Source organism: Chaetura pelagica, unplaced genomic scaffold (genome assembly GCF_000747805.2).
Source record: "Chaetura pelagica isolate M959 unplaced genomic scaffold, ChaPel_1.0 scaffold436, whole genome shotgun sequence".
Lineage (NCBI taxonomy): Eukaryota > Metazoa > Chordata > Aves > Apodiformes > Apodidae > Chaetura > Chaetura pelagica.
In genome coordinates, this window is record NW_009953651.1 from 4,420,079 (window position 1) to 4,437,105 (window position 17,027).

Here is a 17,027-nt window from a genome sequence, read left to right on the forward strand (position 1 = left end):
TGCTGCCCTGGGGCCTCAACCCTCCTGCCCCCATAGCACGGGTGAGGGGCTGCAGTTTAACTCGGTTCAACACAGAAAACCCCATAGCAGCAGCAGCAGCAGCATCCTCATAGGCACCCACTTGCCTGGGGTATCTCTTGACTCACCACCAGCATTTTCAGGTGGAGGTCAGGAGCCTTGAGGAACACTCAGATTTTGGGTCCTGTGCTGGAGCCCATCTTTTTCCTGGTACCCACTCCTGGGCACTTCTATCAGCTCCAACAATCCATCACCCAGCTGCTGGGATCAATGTCAAGGTTTCAAACCCAGACCTCTCCAAGAGGTAGGACAAGCCCGGGACAGCCAGAACCAGAAGGGCATGTGTGACAGAACTGGCATTAAGTTTCTGCATGCCCCAAGCCAGGCAGAGGGGGGGATTTAAACAGTGCAGTGTGCTAAGAACTCCTGCCCCAGAGTTAGGGGACGCAGGTGGCAGTAGGGTCATGAAACTCCCAGCTGCAGGGCCAGCAGCTGGTCTGATGCAATCCTCCCCAGGACTGAGCTGGGGCAATGGGCTCAGCATATGCTGGTCACTCCTGTAGCTCAGTGCCCTATCCTTACACACCCTCAAGAAAACAAGGGTTTCAGCCAGGGGAGGGCACATCCACACCAACAAAATACACAGCATGCAGACAGCTCCTGTGTCTCTGTTCATCCTTGCCCTCCCTGGCATTATCTGGCACTCTGCTTCAGTGCAGACCAGAGGCACCCCTAAACACATGGGGCCAAATCCAGCCCTGGCCCTAACTAGGTGCAGGAACACGAGGTGAAACTGGAGAACAGCAAGGAGCAGAAGCAGAGGCCGGAGATGTGTCTGGCACACGCAGCACATAAAAACCTGCATAAGCATCCTGAAAACTGTCATGAGAAAGGATGCATCTGGAAGTGGGAGGTCAGGTAAACCTGTCCCTTCACTCACTGTGCAGGAGCAGGAACCCAGCACCGTTGAGGGGGAGTCACAGCCTCCTGCACCCTCTGGCTGCCTGCAGTTCTGTGCCTCAGGGAGGACCCACATTGCTTCCAGGACCCCTTTGTCCTAGGATTGCTGTGGATGCCATGTTGTGGGGACACCATTTACAGGAATAGCCAGGAGTGAGAGTTGGAGCTTGTCTGAGATTGCATTTTGACTCCCACAGGCTTCCCATCACACTCAGATGAAATTGCCCATGGTGCCTTTTGACAATGGGGTGCCCCAGCACCCACAAGCAGGACACTGAAAGGGAAGCCTGCAGAATGGGGGGAGAAAGAGTGGGGAGATCACCCCCCTTTCCTGAGCACAGGGAACTCAGAGCTATTGAAACCTCTCTGCCATGCCACGGTGGTCTGAAAAACAGGATAGTGAACAGCTGGATCCTCGAGCTGTCTCTTTCTGACCACCCGCCGCAGAATGAAGGGGTGCTAGTGGTAAGACTCTGCTTTACTCCATCTCCCTCTGCATACCCCCTGCAGTACTGCAGCAGGTGATCCCTGGGATGTGGCAGGGCTGGGACCTGCAGCCTGAGACCCCGCAGCTTTTGTAATAGCGCTTAGCTCCTCTGGGACACTCATCGGGATGGTGAGTTCACACTGTCCCAGCTGAACTCGGATTCCCTGCAGATGGATTAACATAGAGCCCTGGGCAGGCTGTTGAGCAATCACGGTGTTAGCTCCTCGTGCCGGCAGTTGCTAAGTGCCTGCTGGTGCTCCAAAGAGGTGTGTGTCATTTCCCGTCTCTTCTGCTGATCCATCAGACCCGAGGGCTCCCCTCCTGCACTGCTGGCATGCAGGCAAAGGGCTGTCACCCTCTGCCTGAGCCACCCTAAGCCACTATCATCACAACTGCGTCAAACTGTTGCTGAGTCAAAAAAAAACAAAAAAAAAACCTCTCCCTGCCTTTCAACTATCAGCCCAGTCCCTGGGTTTGAAAATTAACATCTGCTGAAGATGGAGACTGGCCAAATCTGCTGGCAGTGTCAGCACCTTTGTGGCTACTCATGGGGGTCCCCACATGTCCTCCAAGTCTGCCCCTCAATGCATGTGAGCTTTGCAGCCCTAACTGGAGGGTGGGGACAGCAGGTAGCCACTTGCATAGCTGTGGGATGCACCAGCATGCCCCAAACCCAGACTGATCTCTCTCTGGATCCACTCTCTGAGTTGCCTGGAAAAGGCCTTTCTCTGCTTCATTTTAAGCTGCAGAATTACCCTGTCCCAAACGGGCAGGCTGCTATGCTTTGAGGTCCACCTACTGCACATACAATTTCATCAGCTGGCACATCCCAGTGGTTTCAATATGGCTGAAGCATAGGGATGGTATCTGGGAGCACAGGGCTACTCCTGCAGCACTGAGCACCCCCCGCTGCCCCCAGCACAGCTGTGCCCCACTTTCAGGTGCACATGCAGAGGAAGAGCTTAGACTGCAGGATGTTACCACCTGTGCACAGGATGGACACATAGGCAGGATTCCCAATGCACCTGCAAATATCAGCCCCCTTTGGAAGAAATAGCATTTCTCCTACAGCTCCAGCAGGTTTACAGAGTACAGGGCTGACCTGAAGCTTTAGAGCAGCTCTGAACAACAGGATGACATGTGGAAACAGTGGGAAAAAATAGCAGCCAACTTGAGCAAAGCCACAGCTGCATGAGCTGCCTCTGGGGCAAGAGGAGCCCAAGTTCTCTCCACACAGCAGCTCCCAGTTGCAGAAATCCATGTCAGCTCAGTGCCTGCACTGTGTCAGTGACATCTTGAGTTCTTTGCTATTTTTTCCTCTCTTGCAGATGGAGACGCAGCTGCCTGGGGCCAGAGGAAGCAGACTCACACTGGCTGCTTGGCTCTGAGAACTGAATTCCATAGGCTTTAAAGTCTCTCAAAATGCCCTATGGATTCAGTTCTGCAGCTGGGCAGCAAATAACCCTCAAACCTTCAGGAAGAGAGTGTGGCTGTGAGCTGTTCCTGCAAGTAATGTGAGAATCTTTGCTCCCACATAGACTTGAGTAGGGATGGAGGTGAGTTGTAGCCACCACAGTAAACCCTGCATTCAGAGCCACTTAAGGCAGCTTTCCCTGAAAGGAAAAGAAAAAGCCCAACTAGAAAAAGCTTTCTTCCTTTTGGAAGAGAAAGAGCACTTGAGAAAAGGAATGTGTTGCTGCCTCTCAATGTACACATGCAACTGTAAACCCCTGCTAAAAATACACATTGCCAGAACAACAGCCTGGGTGTGCCCAGCAATCTCCTGCTCAGAGCAGGGCAGCAAAACCAAACAACTTTAGAGAAGATAAACAGGACAGGCTGTATAAAGTTAAAGGCACTTCCTCCTTGCCAGCCCTAGAGATGTCCCCAGGAAGGGCAAGTATTTGGAGAAGATTTTTGTGGAGGCAACATGCTCTTTCCACCCATTCATCATAAGCCTCTGGGGGACTTTGGCCGCCCACCTGGAGTTTTGGGGACCTTTTCCACTATAATAGAGTGCAAAGCTGCCACCAACAATTTATTGGCTGGAGAACTGGAGTTTAGAATAAATTATGTAAGTCATAATTTATGTGGCATCTGACCATCATCCTAAAGCAAACCCCTGTGTTTCCCTTACCTGGCCTAGAAGAGCTGGTCTGCTGCTGCCGGAAGGGCAGGGAGCACAATGCCAATGCTGTAGCACAGCTGCTGCAGACTGGGATAGCAGACATCTCACCACACATCACTACCTGGGCAGGTTGCCCTGCTTAGCCAGGGGAGAGTTAAAGACAGGAATTGCTGCATTTTTCCTGTACTGAGTAACCAAATGCAGATCTGATTAGCCACCAGTCATTAGTGGAGGCCTTTTCTGGACCATTGAGTAGGACCTATGGCCACCACTTGCAACACAGCCAAGGAGCATCAAGCTTGGGCTGAGGTTTCTGCAGATGATTTTCTGGCTCAGCCCTCTTGCAGTTTTGGCAGCAGAGCTAACCCATTTCCAAGAAGCTGATTGGGGAAAGGGAAATCCAGATAATTGCCAAGACATTCTGGCAATTACTTCATCAAACAAAAGCTGTTGTATTAATTAAAATCCACTCATTTTGACTTTATAGCAATTTAGAGCCACCAAGAGCTTCCAAGTTCACCCTCACAGGCTCTTTGCTATGCAGAGAGGAAGCACTCAGTTCCCTACTGCATTACAAGGCCTTTCTCCTATGTGGCACATCAGGAGGCAGAGCAGGTCCCATATTTCTCCTGAATGCTCAGAAAGTGCCTGATGGCCCCCAAAGAGGAAGCTGTCAAGCAACAAAGTAGGACAAGGCAGGGTAATGCCAAGCGGAATAACCCACCACAGCTGGGCAGAAATCTTCCCAAACTTCACAAAAATGTGTCAGAGCAGCTTGCAAGTTGTTCACATGAGACTTTTGTCAGGTAGCTAAAAACCAGACATACAAGCATTTGCATTTGAGGAATTTTTTATTATTTATAATCATCTAAAAGGTACAAAAGTTGGCAAGAAAGTCAGACTCAGCTCCTCACAATCCTCCAGGTTTCCAGCACGACTCTGAAGTTCACCCTTCCAAGACACCAAGCTGTGGTTCACACAACTCCAGTAACCTTGCTGAGGAGCCAGCACCTCCAACCAGAGCCAGGTCAGACCCAGAACAGGGCCTCAAGCAGCAGTTTCAACAAGGACATATCCAGGGGAACTGAGTACCAGGTTACCAAGTGCAATAGGGTGGGGACACCAGGATCTTTCACCAGCGTGTAGAGAAGTGCTGCATACAGGCTTCACACAGTGATTAAGCACAATGGTATGGTCATAAACAGTAGTGACAAGATATGCAGACAGTTGCTCTTTACAGTGTTCAAAAAGTCCTCTCTCCTCTGGGACCTGCATCACCTGCAGCCTGGAGGAAATACCACTTTGATCGCCTTAACTGAGCAGCAGGAAGGGAACCAGCCCCTAGGAACTTCACTTGGACAAGGACAGGAAGAGGCCAATCTTCTAATCAAGGGCTGCCGTCCAGAAACCCTCTCAGACTGTGACCACTCAACCAAACCAGTGGAAATCAAAAGCTCATTTTGAAACCAGGGCCAAAGAGCTGATCCAACATACAGTCAAGTGCCACGTGGTTCCTTCACAGGGTGGGCATTGTGCATCAAACAGAGTAAAGCTGCTGTAAGCTTGCGGAGGACAGGAAGCAGTTAAAAGCCAAGAGGAATTGTGGCATCCGTTGCTTGTGCTACTTGCCAGCTGCACCAAAACCAGCTGCCAACTGGCTCTCACAAGGGTTCTGGAGTATCTGTCCACCCACTGACTGTCTCCATCAATGCCTCAGTTTCTTTTTCTTCTTACGGTTCCGGTCCTCACTGCTGTCATCTGCCTCACTGGCACTGGGGGTCACAGCCTGCTGGATGACTTTTTTCTCCACTGTGTATTCCTGGTCTCCTACCTTGGGGTCTCCCTTGACCAGGAACTCCCCTTTTCGGTAGGTTATGGAGACGTTTGTCCGTGGATATGTGCCATAAACCCTCCGGAGATCATCCTTCACAAATTCTGGAAGGTCTTTCCTTGGTCCAAACACCTTCCCAAGCTTCCCCCATTGAAGTTCCCCTCTCATTGTGAAGCCTTCTGGCCATGTGTCTCTATACTGATCCAACCTCTGGTAGGCAGCATAGGGACTGTAGCTTGTATAGGGATTGTAGAGAGGGATGGGAACCACAGGAGGGAATTGCCAGGTGTAGTATGGATGGAAGTAGGGATGAGAGGCACTGTAGAGGTGATGATACTCCACCTGACTTCCCATGTAGTCAGGGTAGCCATTCCGATCCGCCACAAAGGTGATGGGTCGGCTGTAGAAGTTGTGCACATGGATGGGAGGAAACATGACAGAGCCAGTCATGTCTTCTGCTCTCCCAGTCCGCAGTGGTGGGTAGGCATAGGCAGAAGATGGGATTACAGTTGGGTAATACTCCCGGGGCACAAAACCAGACTGGTACATGGTACAGGAGCTGGGGTTTTACACAGGGGACATTTATCCAGAGCAGACGCCAAGTCTCAAAATCTGCAAGGGCAGGAGAGGAAAAAGAAGCAGTTTGCATTGGTTACATACATTCCAGAACCAGATCAAATAAGGAGATACAGGTAGCACAGTAAGTATCCTGACTGATAAAAAAGGAGCTCCCTGCGTCTGCAGCTTGCAGGAGCAGTAACATACCAAGAAAAAGCAGAGCCACATTGCCAGCATCCACCTGGTAGCTGCTCAGCAAGACTCATCATTTAACCCACCCAGATCTCAGAGTTATACGGATGGGAACAAGCTTGAAGACAGAGACCCTTGAGGAGGCTGAAACGTGGGGAAGGTAGACACAAATGAAAGAAGCCCAGCTGCAATCATTTCAGCTGCCATTCTGCCCAGACAAGATGATCTTAGAGTCAAAGACAGTTGAAGTTTGGTTGTTTTTTTCCTCCATCCTCCCAAACTACTGCTTATATTCTGGTAAACAAGAGCTGTGCCTATTTGTTTCCAAAGCAAAATCCAGACACATCTACATTTCCTCTGACAAGTTCTCATGTAAAGCATCTTGTTTTGGTCTCAGCAGTTTGCATTCACACTTAAGCAACTCTGACCCTCAGCTGAATTTGTTCCTAGCCTGCCTGCCCTGACTGGACAATCCAAGCACCCTCCAGGGCATTAAGCAATGTCCTCCTATGACTCATTGTCCCCTCCCCAAGGGCAGGAAGGGAAGCTGTACATAACATGGGGTTTTTCAAGAAGTTTGCTACTAGAGACAGGAAAAGACCATGCATGTAATTAAAGGCAGCAAAGTTCACCCCACCTCAAGTTCAGATCCTGTACAATTTTTGCTTCAGCCTTAGCTCCAGAATTGCCCTTCACACAGGTGTTGACCAAGAAGGTATGATGAAACTCATCCTTCAGTTCAGTGCTTTCTCCAGCCTAACAGGAAGTTTGGCAGCCCCCCTAAGAACCTGTCTACCACAAGCAGCACTGGATACTACACAATGGAGGTTTTTCTTCTTTCAACTAGCACAGGCAGGAGAACAGCACTACAGTATTTAGACAAGACCAGGCAGGACTCTTAAACAAGAACTACAGCCTGGGAGCCAAAACCTATAACTATCACCTCCTTGGATAAGAGGAAGAGGAAAAAAGTTCAACTTCCTTAATTCAAGCCCTTATAAAGAAAAGCTCAAAGAGCTGCAAGCAAAATAAAGCTCAAACAGCTTTGACTGAAGTCTCCTCACCTCATTAGCAGAGGTCAGAGAGGAGCAGGGGAGGACCGTGATGTTTCTTGCATTTAGCCCATCTTAGTATAGCTCAGGCACTCACCAGGCAAGGGCAGGGTTGGGTGCCTCTCTGTGCCCCCAGACATAGAATCTTTAAATGTCTGAGTTTGCCTGACCACTCTGAAGAGGTTTAGAGCTGAGCCTCCTACAGCAAGGAGCTCCACTCTGCCCTGCTGGAACACACTTTGTTAGCCCTTCACTGAGATAAGGCTGCGAGTTAGTTTCCAAACACACTGCCTAATTTACTCAGAACCACTACAAAAATCCAAAGAGGTATTATATGTCAATGCCAGCATGAGGTGGGCAAGTGGAATAAGTAGTGTCTTCTTGAAAACCAGTCTCAGTGCCTCTTTTAATCCAGTTCAACCCTGCATGCCTACTGAGATCCACAGGATTGTTTCCACAGACCCATAGTCTGCAGAGAGATCATGCAGCTATTGCTTCCATTGAACAAAACAAAGCAAAAGCAAGCCCAGATTATCCCACCTGCTGGTCAATGTGCTGCTTCATGCCAGTTTAGGACAGCTCTGGGAAAGCTGCTATCCCAGCTAGCTGATGACCAGCTCTTGATCAAAAAACCTACAAATATTCCACCTACCATCTGCTGCAGCATCCTGCATTTTGGCTGGCAGCATCAGGGTCCTGGTCCTTCCTGGCAGCTAGGGAAGAAGGGGATAACAGGCCATCTACATCACACTTGGTTTTAGCACCAAGGCAGCCAAGCACTATTAATTGCTTTGATTTTGCACTGAAAAATTATAAGAGGAACAAGCTGATGGCTCAGCCAGGCAGCCAGGATGGCCTGGAAGAGGAAGCAAACTGAAGAGATAAAGGGAGGCTCAAGATGAGGGTTAAGCAAGGCTGGGAGTGCTCCCAGGCAGCACTGTCACATGCCCAACCACAGGAGTGAAGACATTTCCTTGGAAGCAGATCACCCAGGAGGAGGATGTTTACAGCCTGCACAGGGTAGACAATACTTTAAAGCCCTGGAGGAAGCTTGCAAACCTGTCAGGACAAGCCTTGATCAGGCAGCTGGGGCTCTGCTGGCTTTGCTTTCCTCAGCTTTACTGAGCAGTTGCATGGCACTGCCCTGCCTTCCCCCCACAGCAGAGCTCTGACCCTGTGCCCAAGCACCAGAGCTCTCAGGACTGCTCCAACACAGCCTTACCTTCACAAGCATGAGGACCTCAATCCCAGCTCCTGGCTTGCAGGGCACAGCACTGCTCTCAACCACTAGGTGTGTTCCAACAAGGTTTTCACTATGCAGGAGGCACAAGGCATCTGTCCTATCCTTCCAGAGCTGGAGCCTTGTTCTCCCAGAGTACATCCCATGGCTTACACCAGTATGTCGTGCATATCAACTTCTAGGCTGCTCCAGCTTCCAGAGGCAGGTTTGGGACAGTACAGCTGGAGCAAAGAACTCGGCAGGGCTGAGCTAGGGTGTGACAAATCCATGTGTACACAAGGACACAGAGCTTTGAGAGCCAGTACCAGCTTGCCTGACCCTGTCCCACACTCACAGGGAAATGAGAGCTGGTAGTGCCTCAGGGAAAAACAGGAAGGTGATCTTTTGTTAAACCATTTGATGGCTGGAGGGCATCAACATTAAGGTATTTAAAAACCAAAGCAACCACCCACCAGCTCCTACTTCTCTTACTTCTCCAGTCCCAGCAGCCAGAGGCTCCCCCCTGCTCTTCAGGAGCTGGAGGCTGTTTGATGTAGGACTAGAAGGGGAGGGGGGGATCCTGGCTGACATGCCTTTTCAGGCTACCATTCACTTTCCTCCCTTGCTCCAATTTCAATCTCTGCTAATGCCTTAAGAATTTAAAAAAAATAAATCACCAGATCCACTGCCAGGGACCTGGCTGTCCTGAGCAGGAAAGGGCAAAACAGTCTGTGACTCTCAAGTTGAGCTCTTCTAAATAAATTCCTCCTTAGTGCTAAGAGCTGCTATCAAACATTGATATACACAAGCTCCTTGGAGGCACAGATAGAAAGGGTGGATGGGCAGGCACTGTGCTGTGCCCAGGAACCAAGCCCCCCCCAGCCAGAGCACCAGGAGTTGTGCTTGCCAGCAGAGAGCAACAAGGGAAATACCAAGTAAGAAAGACCTCAGCAAGAGACAAGGCAGCCTCTCCCTTTAAGGCTTTCCAGCAAGTTTGACCTTGCTGGAGAAGTATTCAACCCCATTTGGTGGGAGCTGAATGAGAAGCCAGGCACAAAAAAATGGGGAGGAGAGAACTACCACAGCTGAAATGAGATAGTCATCTCTGCTTGGTGAGAACATAATACTCCAGACTCTTCCCTGGTTTTCCAGAGCTGACTCCAGCAATTCCCTCACCCACTGCCCAGCCAACTGGCAAGGCCCCCTCCCATGTCTTGGTTCAGGTCAAGGAGGCTGACCCCACAGCTCCCAAAATACTGAGCAAAGCTTGCTTCAGCACCTGCCAACCCAGACAGAGTTGCTATGGGGCAATCAAGCAATGTTTTCAACACAAAGCCAGAGTGTGTGCTTGATAGCTCAAGTACAGAGAAGATTGTATCATCACTGTTACACATATACTACAGGCATTGAATTCACCACTAGTTGATACAGAAATGTTCAGAGCTGGTGTGGCTCTTCTAAAGCAGCAGAAATTCTTTCCTAGCATTACAGAAGACCATGGTTTTGCTGGACATGTCTCCAGGCTGTAGAGCCTTACTCTCACCCAAGCTAGCTCTGAATTTGAGCAGCTTTCCACTTAGGGAATCATAGAGCACAAAATACTCTGAGCTGCAGAAAACCATAGAGAGTGTAAATATTCAAGTCCATGCCAGACTGTGCAGTCTCTAGGAGAGAGATTAAAGTGAGCACAACTGTAGCACAGGCACAGACCAAAATAAAGGTGCCAGGGTACCCACTGTGTGCATCTTCATACCAATATCTCCCATGTCTGGAGAGATTGGTTTCACCGAGACAGTTCAATGAGCATCACCAAGTCCTTTGTCCACCAAAAACAGCAACCAAAGTTAGCTTTGTCCTCAGGTCATACTGGCAGTTTCAACAGGTTTAGATGCTTCCTCACAGAACATACTGAAAGACTATAAAACTGTAGAGACATTCAGGTCACAGGAGAGGACATGGCCATCTATTTTACTCTAAGGATTGACCAAGACTATTATTTCCTCATGACATCACCTTGTGATGAGCTCCCAAATGAAGAGACTGGGGTGGAGCTAGATGATTTTTAAGGTCCCATCCAACACAAGCCATTCTATGATTCTATGATGCCACCTAGCTACCTTTTTCTTTCCACTGTTACAGCACCCAAATTTTCACCCTGTTCTTTCTGGCTCTGTTCCTGCCCTGTTCTTCACCCTACCCCACAGAAATCACAATTCTGTTGCCTTTGCTCTGTAGCAACTGCCAAGGGTAGAATAGTGCAAACCAACATTTTTTAACCCTAACCAAAGGGATGAAGTAATGAGTTCTTTCCAGTTAGTCTCTCCATTTTAAGCTGACTTTTTGCAAAATTGTTGCTATCTGACAAAGCTTTGGCAAAGACCTCCCTTGGAAAAAAACCCAGAGCTTCAAGGACTGCCCAGGAAGCAAGAGGTTTAAACCAAATATACTAATGGTAAGAGCTTCCACAGCTCTGGTGTCAGAATGCCACACGCTTATCCAGCATCCTAGTAGCTGGATAGCACGTGGGATAAGATCACAAAGAGATTTCTTATTTTCCTCATCACTTCTATCTACCCATTGCCAAGATCATGCTTTGAGGTCTTTTAAGAAAAACTCACCCACTCACTTGAGAAGACTCTTAAGTAATTATCAGGGAGATGGGAGCATGGTACAGAAAGCCAGGCAGGAAATGTGATAGCTTTGATCCTCTGCCACCAGTACTGACCCTTAGGACAGAGGCACTTGGCTGCCTTCCTGAGCAGGATGCTCTCACTCAGCCAGACATGCCTGGCAGCAACATAGAAATTCAAGGAAAGTGGAACAGCTCATTACAAGCTGGATCCCTTCAGGCCTTCATTTTTATCTACAGGACAAATGCCCACACCAGTGCTGCTTAATCCTGGAAACACTTTTGAGTTTTTGTGCACACAACCACTCCACCCACCTCATTCCCACACAGAACCACAGGCTTGTGCTGCACTCTCCAAGAGAGGAACAAACCCACACTGTCCCAGCAAAGTACTCTAAGGAGCATTAAATACTGCCATGAGATGTTACTACATCATGACTAGTGTCTTCCCCAGTGACACAGGGCAGCCTGGAAAAGTGCAGCAACCTGCCAGCTCCTACTCTTGGGTGGCACAGCCAGCTCAGGAGGAGCTGAGATGCTGCTTCAGAATTGTGCCCCAAGTGCCACTGTGGTCACAGGTTTCCACATGCAATTCATTTTCTGGAAAGGCACAAGATATTGCAGTGATCTGCTTCCTGTAGGCAGAGCTGGCACTGTGTACCAGGAGCTTGGCGGCTATTCCACACCCGTGTCTCCTTACACTGATCCTCTCTTAGATATTTCTAGATGGAAAGATTAACGACGCAGAGCACACAGTTTATGCTGCTCAGAATGAGGGTGAGGCTATTTGCTATGCTCCCATGTGCTGCTCGGAGTAAAATGTAAAGCAAGGTGACTGGTACTGAAAGCAGCTTGGAAACAGCCCACAAGAAAGAAAAGGGCTTTGCAGAGAAGAGCAGGTACTTTGAATGACTTAATCACTCCCCAAAGAGAGCAAAGCTACCAGGAGAAAAGGGTTTGAAAGAGATCAGCAGCAGAGATTAGCAGAAACAGGAGAAATCCACCAATCTGTATGGGTTTCTTTTTACTAAGAGGTAAATACACAAGGTATTTTGGTGAGATCAAAGCTGCAGTACAGGGCTGCACACAGGTGGAGATGCCTGAGGCCCACCTTGCTCACTCCTGGGGTGCAAAGCTGGACAGGAGCAGAAGCTGAGGGATGACATGCTCATCTTGGTAGGATAAGCAGCTCAGGTTCCCAGACTGGACCAATTCCCTCACCCACTCACACCTGAAGCTAACAAAAATTCAATTGAGTGTAGCTGAAGAGCCTGGAGCAGCCCTGAGCTGCAGGGTATCAGTCTGTAGGCTTCATAGAGTACAAAAAATGCTGGTCTACAATGCTCTTCTGCCAGGAAGAATCCTGTTTCTCCTCTAGCACATTGAGTGGTACAACTGAAAGTGGATCAAGTTCTGCAAGCAGCCTCATCCCCTTCCCCACACCACTCACCTGGTCCAAGGAAGTCCCCCAGCAATGCTGGAGATCTGACCCAGCCTTCCCCACACCACAAGAGGGAAATTTCCATCAAGAAGTACTTCACTGTCCAAATTTCTACAGCTACCCAAGCCAACTGAAAAGCTACCACAAACACAGCTGACACCAGAGCTCATCTTGGGATGGACAGCCTAGAGGAACTCAGACATATCAACTCCCTCTTGAAAGAAGAGCAAGCTGCACCCTGCTGAGAGGACATTCATGCAAAACCTACTGCACTTGATGCTCCCCTCCAAGAGGTGGGCTCAGAACCACTCCTAGCTCTTGCACCATGAATAATCCCCTAAATTCTTCACCCAGCTCCCTCTGAACTCTCGTATTACTACTGCACTGCAAAGAAAAGAGCTCCAGCTGGCGCTGTTAACTGAAATAGCAATTAATGCATATTACAATCACCTCTGAGATAGACCCTTTGAAGGGGGAGTAAATCTGTTTCAGCTATTCAAAGCAGCATTCCCAGAAAGCACTGGAATCTAGTAAGAGTCTGGCATTGATTTCTGAGGTCTGTGCAAAGCCCAGACTCTGTATGAGGTCAAAACGCCAGGAAAAGCCCTAGTCATCACAGAACAAGTCTTTACTTGACTCAGATGATCTAAAAAACACCCCCTTGCATAACTCTGCTCAAGTAGCAGTCAAAATGCAGCTCACTGCTGATGAATAGAGGTTTGGAGCAGTCACTCCTACTCTCACTACAGCTGCTGGATCACACAGCAGGTCAGAAACAGCTGCACTGTCAAGAATAAAACATAGCGAGTGTTGCCACAGGGTGACTGCATCAGCCAAAGCTCTGGAAGACACCACAGCCTGCTGCCACGGTGATCCTAGCACTATCACCCCTCCAGCCTCTCCCTTGGTAGAGACATCTGCTGTACTATAGTCTACATTTTTGACATACACACACACCCCCACCTCTCTTTCCTTCAAGTTTTCCCTTTTCCCCATGGTGTAACTTGTGTTATTAAAGCTCCCAGCATCACCAGTTCCATCTTTCTAGTAACCACTGCAGACAACCTTTGCATCAGGTATCCCACACTTCAGGTTCAGACCTCTGCCCCACGTGTCAGGATCCCAGTCTGCCCTACCAAAAGCTGCCACCTTTCTGACCTAAGCACTTTCCCAAAGAGAGCTCTTTATCTAGACACACTTCTTTAATTGAGCATATTTTAATCTGCACTTTATAGAGTTCACAGTCCCCACCATGTTCAAACAGCCTGCACAAACAGGCCCACTCCTTCCCTCAATCAAGAGATCATCTGATACCCATCACCCTCTATCCACACACCTCCTCCTTCAAACAGAAGATCTCAGTATCAGTTAGCTCAGGCTTCCAAATTGGGAGATCCTGAACTAGTCCCCAGCTGTCACTTCTGCCCAGCTGTCTCCATGCAGATTGCAGTCTTGAGACAACTAACTCAAGAGATTAACTTTTCTTAATCACACCAATAGGTCAACTCCTCAATCTCGTTAACATACCACCTCATGGTTATTTATACCATTTTGCACACAACTATGAAGCTCCTAATCAACTTCGGTGAACAACACATGATCACTGCTGACTCACCCTTTCCTCCCACACCACTTAGCACTAGGGTGCAAGTCTACCTCACTTTGCCCTCCCACACCAAGTCTTTCCAACATAGACCTGATGGAGAATTCAGGAGCTTGTCCCAGAAGCATCACTCCAGTATCCAGTGGGTGTGGGTCCTCAAGCTTCAGTACCATCCATAGATGCCTGCCCTCCCATGGCCAGCTGATCCCATCTTCCTTCATTCATCACATTTTATACCTTTTTCTCTCATTTCAGGATTCACTTTTTTTTGCCATGCCTCTCTTCCTCCACCAGCCAGTCTCCTCCCAAAGAAGACAGTCCACCCCTAGTTACTCCTTTCCTATTGGTCTCAGTTTTGCTACATCCATAACAAAGTTATGTGGTTTATATACACCTGGATTTCATTCCCAAGCATCCTGCACTTAGGATACATGTTTAGAAGCAAGAAAGATAATAACTTCTTATGCATTTGTACTAGATCTTCCCATGGAGATCAACATCCCAAAAGATGGGACAGGGAAAGAAACAGATTATCCAGACTTCAGGTTTGTATTACATATAATCCCTTTATAGTGTATAAAAAGGCCTTCTGTTAGAACAGCAACACACACTGTTTCTAGGTTAAACTCAAACATCTGAGCTAGAATTACCCATGGGAATACTGCTCTTATTGCATCCCCCAAGGCTAACAGCTGCAGCATCTGCTGATCTACAACTCTGTAATACATTAAAAAAATCTAACCACCTTCTGTTGTGGTCTTTAGACAATACAGAACATAGCTCACAAGTAACACTATTGATTTTTTAATGGGAATCAAAAGGCAATCTTGTGTTTCCAAGAACACAGTTACTCTAAGATGCCCTTCTATACATTTTTTTCTAAACTGAAGTGTTCAAAGCCTATCACCACAAACAATAACAGTTTACATTAGTGTCTTCCACAGGGAGAAGACACTAGGAAAGTTACAGGCTAGAGCACTGGCATGAATCAACACCCCAACTGAGTTACACTACATACATGAACTTGAATCTACTAGCTAAAGCAGCAGATGTGCCAGGGTGAAAGAGGCATCACCTCCAAAGGGATTTACACTTTTGTGTTTTAAAAGATCCAAGCAAAGTGCAGAACACTTCAGCTGTACACTCCTATTACCAACATTTAAGCTAGCACTAGTATTGTTTTGCCATTGTAACCGGTAAAACATTGCAACATAGATGAGTCTTTAGTCATAAGTACAGGAAAAGAGACAGACATTTGTTTTGTGCGTACATACTCACATCCTGGGAAAAACCAGCCAAGATGGTGCCTTCTCTTAACTGAGGAGCAAAAACAGGAGGCTACACAACCTGACCTTAAGAAGACAGCTTGCTTTCTACAGTCTCTTTTCACTGACACACTTTAATGACACACACAAAGCCTAGAGATACACTAAAATACCACATTGGAACTTGCAGAAGCTTTCCCACAGTATCCAGGGCTGCAATACCTGTCTGAACATGCCCTCATAGCTACAGAAAGCAACAGGAAGCTCATTCCTTCAGCAGTTACATTATGCGCTCAGATACAGAGCTTTAATCCTAGCTGCCTATAGACAAAACTACTAAAGCAAATATGAGGTACATGTCTTAGCTAGCGAGGCACCTGAAAGAAAAAATGGAACTTAAAGATAAAAACTTTGGCACAGCAAGGATAGGGGATAGAGGAACAGCTGAAGTCAGCATACAAAACCAGTACAAAAAAGCCTCAAAAACCCCTCACCAAAACTTCCTGTTCTTTCTCAAAGCAGCAAAACACAATTAACAACACACAAAGAAGAGCTGTAAATTTTGAAGAAACAGATTGAAGAGCATACAAAAGCCCCCAGTACCAAATGTTTTAGAAACTAACCATACTTTCTCTTTGTTGTGCCCCCTCAGCTCCTTGCTTACACTCAGCTACAAGCAGCTAAGCTGGTATTTGTACTCACTGCTCGTTCAGGAGGTTGCAATTAAGCAAAGAAGCCATGCAGATGGCTCCCATCAGCACTGCCTTATTATATGCACCTGCATGGGCACGGGCCTTGACAGATACAGATCCCCATGCAGGTTTGAAAAGGGTGACTGTCTACAAGGTCAGCTCATCCTTGCTCAGCACAACTGCTGCAGAAGGACGTGCTCCTTGGGGATGCTGAGTGCCTTGTGCTGCTGCAGGTGATCTCAATAGCTGAAGCTAAATAGCTACAAATCACTCTTTAATTACAAACCCTCCTGAACATAATTAGTTGCCTGGCTTCTATGAATTTATAAAAAAATTACTTGTTTAGGAAGCTGTTGGTAAGTCTGACACACAAAAACGCTGGGAAGTGATAGGAGGCAAAGATACCTTTCTGAGCTTGGCAATTGGGCTTTCACCTCGATTCTCCCCAGGGGAAATTTGTGAGCAGTTGGATGGGAGCAACCACGGCAGTGAAAGGTGGGAAGGGACGTGCACGTGTTTAGACTCCTGTGGGGAAGAAAAGAACAGTTTCCCACATCGTGCCAGAAATGGGAGCTGCTTCTTCCAGAGAAAGCACCTGAGAGAGATTTTAAATAGCACAGATGACAATCTCTGTTTTCTGAAATACATGGCACGTACTGTAAACGGGTCCTAGGAGAGAAGTGGAAGTAGCTGATGATTAAGATCAGGGACGAGGGGGGTGCGTGATGGATGGCAGGGCAGGCTACCTGACTCTGGGCAGCGACCTGCACTGCTCTGCTCGCCCTCGGCCATTTCGCGCCGCGGCACCAGGCGCTTCCGAGGCTCCCCCGGAGCGGTTCGCGGTGTCTGAGGTGAAATGGCAGCAGCAGCCCCGCCGCCTTCACCCGGGGGCACCACCCCGCGCTCCCCTGCCCCTCGGTGCCGGGGAAGGGGGGAGGCCCCGGGGGCGAGG